Genomic DNA, 12,130 nt, shown 5'->3' with positions numbered 1-12,130 from the left:
GACGCTCTGTGATCACCTTTTAGCCATAGTGGCCTGATGCCAGCCTTTCCTGGAGCACCAGAGGTCATGGTCACATGTATCTGCCACAGTGCCTCAGTGCACAACAGCTCACCTGGCCTCAGGGCGAGGAAGAAATGACCTTTCAAATCACTAATTTTCTGTCATGTCATAATATTGGAGTAAAAACTGTGTTGTAGGAGAAATACCATCTAAGCTTTCATTTTTGATTTTGACAAACAGATCTCTGTTGTTTTGTTGTGTTAATATAAAAACTGTGACCACAGAGTAGCTTTGTGGAGGTCAGAAAGCAGAAAATGCACTATTCCTTTCTTAAGCTGTCAGTACTGAAATATTTTATATTCCAATAAAAATAAGACTGTTTTCAAAATTTTCCAAAAGGGAATCATATGAATGTTGAAGTTACTGTTGCATGGTACACATGAAAACAAACAATTCTTTTTAGTACCTCTAGTTGACCTCTTCATTGGGATGGAGGACATGAAGATTTCTACTGTGTTGTAAATAACATGTGAGAACAAAGAAAAGAAAAGTAAAAAGAAACATTTTAGTAAGTAAGATAAAGATATTCTATTGTACAGGGTAAAAAGGTAGTTAGGTAGGATTGGCTCCAGCATCCTTATACAGGGATAAGTGGGTATAGAAAATGAATGAATGAGTATTCTATTGTAGTTCAGAAAGCCAAATAGTGGATTATTGAGATGTTTTACATAAAAAAGGACACATTTATTGGTTAAAACTGTTATTAAGTGAGTTTTAACTAGATGGAACGCAGGCCTCCTACAAGAGATTTTTCTCCCCAGTCTTTATCCAAAGCTCTGTATAACAAACATCAAACTCTTACTTATATAAACTTGACTGACTTTGTTAGGAAGCTCTGGATTCTGAATAGTTGATCCCTGATAATAGCTTCGTTTCAGCAGCAATAAGCGTAGCTCATCCCCGCCCTGAATTATCTGCCTTTTTTCTGTTTATACTCAGAAATGTTCCTCTCATTTTACAGTCACACTAATTCTGCACATATCTGATTTATAGCGTCTGCTAAATGTGACTCCCTGAATTATGAATTAGAATTTAAATGAGAGTTGGAAACTACTTGAGATACTTTTCACAGCACTAATGTGAAACTGAGGAGACTTGTTAATGCATTTGCCTGGGAACCGTCCTAGACAATAGTGTTGTGTATTATCAAAACAAGTTTTATTTTTATGGAATAAAAAAAATGAGACCAGCTTATTTAACTTTTGATGAGCACAAGAATGGCATCCAGCTGCCTGAGTGTTTCTAGAATTTACTTTAATATTGGTTTGGTCCTTGAACACGGTTAATGGCTAAGGGATGACTGGCTCGGATGGCAATAACTTCCATGCTTCTTGCTTAACGGGCAGTATTAAAGAAGTGATTCGCTTACTAACATGGCACACATAATCACCTTATTGCAGAGAAGTGACTCCTGAGGTGTGTATGCCCTCTGTAAATCAACTGAAGCTCACATGAAAAATTAAAATAACAATCACCTTCAGTGGCACAGCACAGAATTGTACCAAGATGCAACCTCTTCTGTGGTACGATAAAAACGCAGGTTTTAATTCAAATTACTAATGATGAATGGAATTAAAAATCCTCGTAATAGGCGTTGACATAAAGAAATATGCATAATAACATTTTTCTTAAATTACTAGTGACTTTTTAATGGCTTGTTACTATCCCTACCCCAATTTCACTTTCCCCTGGCCCTCTATCCGCTTTTAAAAAAAAACATCTTCTACATTATACCTATTGTACCTTCAGGCATCAAAGCTTGAGAAGTCTATGTCCCTGGAGGGTCATTCAAAGCAGATAATAAAAAACTGTTTATTTAATCAGAGAAATGTGGCAAAATTAAAAAGTATTTTGTCTCGATCTGACCTAGAAAACAATTCTCCACGCTTTTATTTCTTCTCGTTTAGATTACTGCAACTCTCTTTTTACCTGTTTTAACAAACGTACCCTAAACCGTCTTCAGCTTGTCCAAAACTCTGATGCAAGGATTTTAACAGGAATCAGTAAACTGACATGCATCACTCCTCTGTTGTCTGCTTTACATTGGTCAACTGTCAAATTTCGAATGGATTTTAAAATTCTACTTTTTTAGAGCCTTGTATGGTCAAGATCCGACGTACATATCTGACCTTTTAACCCCATACTCTTCGGCCCGATCCTTGAGGTCCTCCAACCTAAATATTTTAAGTGCTCCAAAAACCCGCTTTAAGTCTAGAGGAAATCTCTTATTTCAAGCCGCTTCTCCTCGCCTTTGAAACTCCCTCCCATTGTCGTTGAGCCAGATTGACTCCGATAAGTGTTTTAAATATCAGTTAAAAACGTTTTTACTCAGTAAAGCTTTTTGTTGTGTGTTTTGCTTTATTATTATTATTGTATTTTATAACCTCTGTGTTTTGATTTTATTTTTTGCTCCTTTTGTATAGCACCTTGTGATTCTTTCTGGGAAAAGTGCTATATGCAGTAAACAAAGCTATTCTTTTTTATTCTATTCTATTATCATCTTCATTGATTTATCTCATATATTTAGCAGGTCATATTTCTCACACAAGTGCTTCCACAAAATATTTAGAAAATTTGTCCCCAAAGTTTTGTAGATGATACCTGTTCACCTTTTCTTCAAAGCTTCCCAACCTTGCTTGAACTTTTGCAGCGCTTCTCCTTTTGGAATTCTTGCATTTCAACCTGTTCAGAAAGCAGCTGCCCATATAGTTGCCATCCAACCAACGTAGTCCACTGTCCTCAAGCAGCCCCACCGGCTACAATTTTGAACTCTGCATTAAATTCAAGACACCACTTCTCACCTTGAAATTCCTCTATAATAACCGCTTCGTTCTCAGAATTTTTTTAAACTATTAAAGCTTCCTGTTTAAACCATTTTTTCTGCTTCTCTATGTGCTTGTTTTCCCATCGTGGGGCTAATAGCCATAAGCCAATCAGCACAAAATGCACTTCTTTCGAAATATTTGTTCATTGAACTGCAACATTTAAACCCTTTTAAAATGCGTTCATTCATTCCATTCATTTTGCTTCTTCTACATAAGTCTGTTCTATTTGCTGAATATTTTATAGACACTATTTTCCTTTATTTTTTACATTTCAATTGTACTGTAACCCTTATTTTATAATGCTTAATTAACAACTACTTCTTTCTTTTGGAAGCATGGCCAGTAAATTCTTTTTTCAGACGAATTATTTGCTTCTCCATCTTAACATTATTATTTAACATTATTATTGTTAATAGAAGAAGAAAGGAAAAACAGACATTACACAAGATAGCACAGCCAACAGTGCAGTTTTTTTTGTTCTGCACTGATACACCTCAAACAATCTGAGGAATCTACCGTAAGCGCAGGCTGCCAACACTTTGTGTGACATACAGCAAATGCTTGATTCTGGTTAAATCCTGTTAAGATTATAAAGAAGATGACACAATAATCTTCTGAGTCTTCAGTGAAGAAAAGCCTTATTGGGTACCGAAGACTGGGGCATACTTAACCTTAAGAAGTTTACAATAAGAGTCACTTGTTGTAAGTACAGTCTCAGATGTGTTTCCGCTACAGACGGTGGTAAAACTCCTTCACAATATCTGTTGGCAGTTTAAAAAAAATCTGTAATCAGGTTTGTGACCTGTGGTAATCTATGGGGCTTTGCAGTGAAGCCAGGCAGATTGTACCAATGGTACTAATCCTCTCTGTTAATGGAGACTGACCCGGACATACCGGATGAGATTCTGCAGGAAAACACAACTGATTCAACCAGTGTGAAAAGTTAGGATTGGTATTTGGAAGTATGTCTTAAAAGGCCTCCTTTGACACGAACATGTCAAAGAATTTCATCTGGAGGACACTGTAGCAATATCATTTACTAGCTGTCTGCCTAAAAATAGAGAAAGCTTTTGCTTTCCCGCTTAACCATCATAGTAGTAGGTTGAGGGGCTGTCATCTGGACTTAGTTTTTAAAGTTAGAAGATGTTTCACCTCTTATCCAAAAGGCTTTGTCAATTCTGAATCCATTGAGATCCATAGACATGTTTCCTGCTTAACCTACGAGGGTCTTCCTGTCCTGTTTTCTCCTCAATTACATAGTTTTTCTCTGTCTGACCAAAACAAACCCAAAAAGCATCTGGAAAAAAGTCTTGCTTTATTAGCTAAATCTTTCAATGTTTAGTCCTACAAGAGTATGGTGACCTGACCAAGGAGCAGCCTGCCTTCGCCCAACAGAAGCTGGAGTAGGCTCCAGCAACCCCATGATCCAGAAAGGGTTTTAGCGGGTGTGGGAGATGGAGGATATTCAACATATGCTAACTATGCTATAATTATTTGTCCTGCAAGTGCACGCGTCCAGGATAATCTTTTTATCTTGCACACACAAAAAAATAATAAAAGCAAGAATTTGTTCCCTCCAAAACACTGATACAAATAAAAGGTTAGGTGCAGCTGCAGCAGAGTCTTCAGGTTACTTCTTGGTGTATTTAACAGAATATTATCATAAATATCTAACACAAATGTTTCACTATCATTGCTGTCAACCAGTGAGTTGTTGTCATCCATGTACAGGAGGTGACTGACAGTTGCTGCATTATGTAGTCTTTGTGATAATCTGTCTGAGGGGGTTCGGTCCTCTGCTGTACAGAATCAGGGACAAGTTGTCTCCTTGGTAGATGCTCATGATGTTAACTTGTTTATTTGCCCTCTCAGGTATTTCCCCCGTTGAGATCCTGATAAAGGCTATCAGAATCCTATAGATATTGAAGAGTTTCAAATGTTTCAGATGTGATGCAAAGGGTGACAGGCTTTCTTTTAATAAACCCATGAGGTGCACAGGTTGGTATATGTCTGGTCTTTCAGTCTTGAGTGACAGCTTTATCCCTCAGCATCAGGTTCTTTGCACTCCTGGTGTTTCTTTTAATCCTTTTCTGGGCCACAATCATTTATTGATCTACGTGCCTGCTCATCCTAGCTGCTATGATGCCTGACAGGAGCTTCAATGTTGTGCAGAAGCAGGTTATTGGACTGTAGTTGGATGAGACTATTCCCTTCATGGGGTCCCTGAGGATTGGTTTTGTTTACACGTCAGTTAATCATTCAGGGTTGATGCTAGGAACTCATGTAACCCTTGTGCTATGCAAGGCACTTTAACATTGGGAGTGGGGTCATCTAGACCCCACAAGACAGTGCTCTGAACCTTTTTTCCTCAATGATTTGCGATCTTCACTGGTGTCCATGGATTACATGAAATCCTCTTCACCTTTATCCACCTTTGTCATGGTAGGGATAACACATCAATGTAAGGATCTTGTCATCTGGACCCTATAGGATAGCACAAGGGATAATGCAGCTTTAATTTCCAGTCTGTTTGGATCAAATCAGCGCCTGGTACTGTCCAGTTCTGTATACCCATGACCTCATGTGTACCTTTTCAGGAGGGCAAAAAGGCTTTAAGTCCTTGCTTGGTGCACCAATGCAAAAACTGAATTTTAAGAAAGTAAGAGGCGAAATTGTGTTATTTTCTGTCTTGCAAGAAAAATTATCTTATCGAGAAAGTATTTCAATGGCAAAATGGTTTGAGAAAACATGTCTTAGTGGCTGGAATTTTTTTTTCTTAAAATAAGTATTCTTGGTAAGACCATTTTTCTCAAAGAAATGGTAGATTCTTCTTTTGCTTGTTTGAAGAAGTTCTGCCAATGGGGTGAGAAATTTTGATCTATTTCTGAGGGCCTGTTTTTGGAGTGTCGTAGGTATGGACACGGTTGTACTTCCTAGGTATCCCTTTCTTCATTACAGCTTTCTGCAGTTCCTCCTCTCTTTTCTGCATGACTTCTTAAGCTTTGTCTCCTGGTTCATGGAGGGTACTGCCTCCTGTGTGATGTTTATCCTAAAGTCAAGCATTTCAAGGATGATCGTTATGTACTCTTTAGTCCCAATGAGAACTGCAGTAGGGAATGGTTTTTTTTTTGTGCTACATTCACGTCCTTCAGTAGAGGACCTGAGCTACCAGTTGTTTGATGACAATCAAGATGTTAGATTTTGAAGTTTCCACATTCCCTTTAGATGATCCCTCTCATTAAATAGCAGTATTTCAACAGTTTCTGATGTTTTCTCCATTTAAGACTCTCTTTAGCTGGTAGGTTTTGTTAAGCCCTTCACAAATGATTCAAACTTTTTACTGAAAGTTTGCTTCAGCTAGGAATTTAACCTACCCATAGCAAAGCAAAACTGAAGATGAGATCTCGTTTCTGTCACATTTACGTCTCCTAGACATAAATGAGAACTGTTTGAGACTAAATTGCTTTTCTCATTCTTCTCAAACATTTCTCCTGAGAAATAAGTCTCACAGTGAGCACTGTTTGAGATCTCAAAATTCTCTCACAACTGTCTCTTCTCCAGATCTCAATTGAGAGAAAAATGAGCCATATTATGTTGCGCTCAAGTATGTCTCAATTTGATATCCTTACTTCCAATTCCTATCTCATTTACATCTCAGTGAAAGACATCAATGGTTCTGTCTCTCGTTGCTCAATAATTTAGATCTTGTTTTAGCCTATTTTTTTATTGTCTCAGCAAAAAGAAAAATGAGAGTAGTACAAGCCCTATAATGAGTCTGATTACAGTTCATCTCGAGAAAATAATATTTTTTATGTTATTTATGTTCAACTTAAAAAAGTTGTATATTGCTTACATATTTATATAACTTAATTACAATTTCAAGAAAAAAAAGTTAAATCATTAAGACGGTCATGTCCTCAAAAGACATATTTTTGAAACTTTTTAAAAAACATGAAATTTCAAGACAACGTTGCAGTGTCGATTTAATAAACTTTTTTTTTGAGTTAAACACAAACACACGCATGCACTGGCACACATGCATACACGCACAAGTGCATATACGCACACTTATATGTTGGTGGGTATAAAACATTTAACACATTGATGGCTGAACTAAATAAAGGACATTTAGGATCATATTTGGATCACCTTAAAGTGAACAAAAAATAGATTTTACATTTGAAACAAACAAATAAAATACACAAATAAAAATAATGAAATAAATAAATCAACTTTAGGACGGTACAGATTTATGGGGTTCAGTTTGAGTTACTTTATCTTTGTCTTTAAAAATCCCCCTTCATGCAGCCTTACAAGCTGAAAATATTTTCTGTTTTCTTGATTTTAGTCTGCATCATATTGAACAAACAGAAGCCTGGAGTAACCCGATTTGAATTTTAAACTGTATCACAGCCTCACTTGACACAGATTTCTGATTGGCTGATCACAGTGGGAGGGAAAACTCATTGGTTGACGTCACCAACTGGCCGGAATCTGCAAGCGGGAGAAGTGCAGAGAACGAGAGACTTTTGACGACCGTTTGTCGTATTTTTTCTGCGTTTTAACAATCCGTGGGATGAATCTCCAACATTTTTTTTGCTTGTCTGGAAAAGATTCAAGTAAAATGTTTGAAGTTTGCACGGTAAGTTTGCGATTTCTTTCCTCCAACTCTGAACTCAGTTGAATACTAAAGGTGTTTTAAGCTAGCTCCGCCAGTAATGCAGACGTCTGGGCTACTCGCGGTGGCTTTGGCTGTATAAGTAATTATTACATTTTACAAAGGTTTACTTGTGCTTTTTGTAATAAAAAATAGAGACATTGAAGAGTTATTTGCAGTGCAGAGTTTACAGAATGAGCCTCGATATTTTTCCAAACGCGTGAGTGCTAGTAACTGTTGGAAGACATTTTGCTCTTCAGTTAAGGGTCTGCAGGGTTCATCCCATTCAGTGTGACGACATCACAAACCATTTCCATTATTGCACACTTCAAAATGTGCAGTTTCACTGTATGTTCAATTTTTACGCTGTAAAATGCTTTTATCTTGTTTAAAAGATCATCTTGCAGACGTTTGGCCTGGCATGTCATCTTTTGAAACTGGTTATGGACATGTGTTTAAATAAAGTCATCATTAACTGCTCACATGTCTAGAAAGCATAATCTGAAAATTTAAGTATGCATATTAGGAAAACATGTTCTCAGCCCTCTGTCAGTGGTGGAGATGTTAGAGAGCACAGATGTAGCTAAGCCAACAAATGTCAACACTGATATGTACGAGGATTTTAGTGAATCATAAATCATATTTAAAAACCTTTCCAGATCTTACTTTGTGCTGTATAAAATGTGTGTACATCATGTTTTTTTTTTCCCTCTCTGATTCAAGGTGATCTAAATTCTACATGTGAAAATAATTGAATCAGAACCCATGTTCCTCCACACTGCCATTATGGAGGTCCTACCAGAGCCACAAAAGACATCCTGGAAGAACACTTGCAGTCCATTGGAATAAATGGAGTTGTATGAGGATCTACGATTCATAGAAGAGGCTGACTTGCTGCCAGCTTTGAGACCTGTTCAAGCCCGGAAACGTCTTGCTTTCTGGAAATTGAAATGTCAAACATTACAAATGAGTTTTTGTAATGCACGGAAGTGGATATGAATATGAATGGGTAACATACTGACAGTACAGTGTAAACTTAATACACTTATACTGTTTGTTTGTTTTTTGTTGCAGACCAAACGCCAGAGAACAGCACATCGTCATCTGTTGAGACCTCACCAACACAATCATCATCACTTTTGTTATTGTCGCCGAGGAGTTTGTCATCCACATCTTCCAGAAGCCAAGGACTGTACATACATTGACTGGGAGGACAGCTTTGAAATTCCATGGAGTAACTTTTCTGAGGAATTTGTGCAGTCTTTGGAGAGTCTTTGGAAAGAGACCTGGCCCAAGACAAGGAAGGAAATGGTTTGCACTCTTGTTGCAGAAATGATGAAAGCAAGACGTTTTTCCAAACTCTAAAAGGCTGCAGATGATGCAAGGAGAGCAGAGTGGCTGCTCAGAAGAGATGAGATGTTAAAGAGATGCGCTTTCTTCTGCTCTGCTACTTTAATGAGGAGGATGCCATGTTCTTGTAGAAGATGCAGACGAGGTCCAGCTGCAGCAGGTGCCGTTGACTCCAACTGATATTGTATGTGGTAAGTAAAGTTTCAAATGTTAAATTATTTTAAAGGTTTTGTCTTTGTACACTGTACATGAGTGACATGTTTACTTCATCCATTGTTCTGTCTTTAGGACAGTCTTGCTTTTCCTCAAGGAAGTTCATGCTGAGTTGGGACCGCTCCATCGTACACAACAACATTGCAGCACTGTGCCTGATGTTCAGAAGCTACTTCTGCTTTAACAGTCATTATCCAACTGAGCTGGCTTCAACCCTGGAGTTTCTGCAAAGGTACATATTTATGAGTGCTGTCATGCGATTCATTTTTGGGTGTGGTTAGTTAATCATGACCTGCAGTTAATTATTCTAATTAATCTTTTATTAATCTAACTCTGGGCTGCTCATCCCTGGTCCTTGAGATCTACCAGCCTGCCTGTTTTCCAACTCTCCCTGAATTGCTTGCTGCTGATTACCTGGACCAGGTGTGTTCATTCAGTCAGAATGTGGAGACATCTGGTTGAGCTGATCAACAGCTAGCAGGGCTTGGAGATCTAGAAAACAGTCAGGGTGATGGATCCCAAGGACCAGGAATGAGCAGCCCTGGCTAACCTAAAATTTAGCTTTGAAAATCCTTATTTTGGGGTAATTTGATTTAAATAGCAAGATTGTGTCACATTAAAAGAAATAAAATACAATTTAAAGGGTGGCTTTATGAAGTTCTCTACGTATAACAGACTTTTTTCCAATCTTTACTTTTGTACCACTAAGGGATAATTCTTCAGTCTCAAACAGAACAAAGACCTAAGCCAAAGTGCTCTAATTTAAAAAACTAATGGAAATATTCTGAACAATCCAAAAAATATTGACCACAAAATTCTTAATCATAGCATAATATATATTCGTTGAAATATCTTATTCCACAGTTTGCTGTCTGACACGATCAGCCCTCAGCGTCCCAATTAAGACATGGGTATTATTTTTCCCTTGTTAAGAGCCAACCATGCAAAATGTGACTTGATCATTTCTTAAATGTTTGATCTGGACTGTATCATGAAAAATGAAATGAAACAGATTTGAACCTTATTTGTTAAATAGTTAATGCCCATAGAATGCTGCATTTCAATTCTTTTAACTGAAACAGATGTCCTCTCAAGCGACGTGTGGCTGCTTTAAGGGATGACAGAAACGTAATCTTATGGTAGCATTATGCAGCTGCTTTTATAAAACTACAGTTTGCTTCTAGCTTGAAGTGTTATCTTTGTTTGTTATGTGCGGTCTATTATCAATTTGTTCATGCCAGATTTTAATGTTCTTGTCTTACAGCTGATGTCCTAAGATGTGCCACTCTACCTGGTTGGGAACAAATTGAAGAGGCCAAGCTCAAGAAAGCCTTTGTCAGCAAATGTAGGGCAGAGCAGGTTCTAAGGCCACTGCTATGATCTACAGTATGCAGACTGGTTTCTCTTCCATCTTTTTTTCTTATTTTTAATCCTAATTTGGTTCTCAAATTGGTTCATGGATTTGATAGTCTGCAAGTTTCAGAGAATGTTTTTATGTTTATGTTTTTATAATGTTTTTTTTCAGTGTCTTGTTTAAAATCTGGAAGTATTCATGACCAGCGTGTCAACCAGATTGAGTACGCCACGGTTCATGTACTTAATGCATTTAATATTTTAAAAAATGTGTAATACTGCTACCACAATTCAAATGCTGTACTGATGATGGTGCTGCCCAAATAAAGTGTAAAGCATTTACATTTCTAGTATTGTTTTTACTGTTACTGTATATCAGTGGTCTCCCATCCTGGTCCTTGAAGGTCACTGTTCTGGATGTTTTAGCTGTTTTCCTGCTCCAACAGATCTGCTGCAGTGGTTGAATTGCCTCCTCAAGTTCTGCAGGAGGTTGTTAATCACCTGTTGATTCACATCTGGGGAGCAAAGAAACATCTAAACCCTACAGGATGGTGGCCCTTGAGGACCAGGATTGGTGACCACTGCTATAAAAATAAATGATCTTTTCTTTCTCAAATACATCTCAAATATCATTCTCATTAACGGCTTTGGTAAGACATTTAAGAGAAATGATTAAGACATGAAAGAGACATCAGACAGACAACGATGAGATCTCTTTTAGGACTCATTCTTCTCAGATTTGTCTCATGAGCGTCTTAGGTTCGTCTCTCCCACTTCTTAATTATTGCTCTAACAGTTGTCTCAACTCAACCTCATTTGTCTCAGTGATGTCTTTTCTCATTATAGCTTAACTCTTGCTCCTAAGGGACCCTTAGGAGCAAGAGTTAAGAAGCAAATGATCACAGAATGATACGAATATGAGACGCTCAAACTGATCTCAAGAGACGAGATCAAGCAACATATGAGCAACAGATTTTTCCTATGGGTAGGTTTTCCAGTTGGATCTGGATGGATGACAGAGAATGAGGGCAAGATTACGCCACGCCATCAGTTCCACCCACAACTTAGATGTGAAATTCGAATGAACTCCTTCCGCTTTGAAGAAACTTTGTCCTAGAAAACGACACAGGTTTTTTGGATTTTGACTAAAAACTACATATTATAATTAAAAGACTACTGGGAACACAGATGATTGGAGAGGGACTTTATGTAACGTTGATGCACTAAATGATGATGACTTTTTCCAATACTGTTTCCTTTGCCAACTTGGTCGTCATCATTTTGTTCCTTACAGCTTTCCATTCTGGGGTTTTTCCATAAATTCAATTTTCTACCAAATCTGCTTCGGTGGTGAGAGTCATGTAAACAGAGAAAATGTGAATTTAAATTAAAATAATCATAAAAACATGATAAAGTTAGCTGCCTCTTCTTTGTTCCAGTGACCAAAAATTCTTAAAGTTGCAGGGAAGAGCTTATAGATTAGCATTGTTTTGTTTACTGTAGTTGTGAAAGATTTATTTTGAATTATTTTTTGGTGGCATTTGTAAAATGAGAGGTTGCCCAAAAAAACTTCACACAACAGAAAAATATAATAATTCACAGAATAATGGACAATGGAAATATGCAAAAGATTGAAATAAAAAAAATAAAAACAATGTGATTCTGATAACTT

At 37.4% G+C, this 12,130-nt stretch overlaps 1 protein-coding gene and 2 long non-coding RNA genes across 9 annotated transcripts in view; 2 read left to right on the top strand and 1 right to left on the bottom strand.

The window, feature by feature from the left end:
- Positions 1-12,130, bottom strand: part of frmpd3 (FERM and PDZ domain containing 3) — a 113,602-nt gene that overhangs the window by 20,283 nt on the left and 81,189 nt on the right. The gene's annotated exons all lie outside the window — the stretch shown is intronic.
- Positions 7,375-8,755, top strand: LOC144994901 (uncharacterized). Its single transcript, XR_013658589.1, has 3 exons — positions 7,375-7,527; positions 8,266-8,494; positions 8,617-8,755. It is a non-coding gene; the product is annotated as an uncharacterized LOC144994901 (long non-coding RNA).
- LOC111948017 (uncharacterized) lies at positions 8,872-10,800 on the top strand. Its single transcript, XR_002874006.2, has 3 exons — positions 8,872-9,083; positions 9,181-9,337; positions 10,370-10,800. It is a non-coding gene; the product is annotated as an uncharacterized LOC111948017 (long non-coding RNA).

Source organism: Oryzias latipes, chromosome 10 (assembly GCF_053564925.1).
Source record: "Oryzias latipes strain Hd-rR chromosome 10, Olatipes_Hd-rR_3.1".
Taxonomy (NCBI): domain Eukaryota; kingdom Metazoa; phylum Chordata; class Actinopteri; order Beloniformes; family Adrianichthyidae; genus Oryzias; species Oryzias latipes.
The sequence above is the reverse complement of the archived record's forward strand: the minus strand, read 5'-3'. Positions and strand labels throughout refer to the sequence as shown.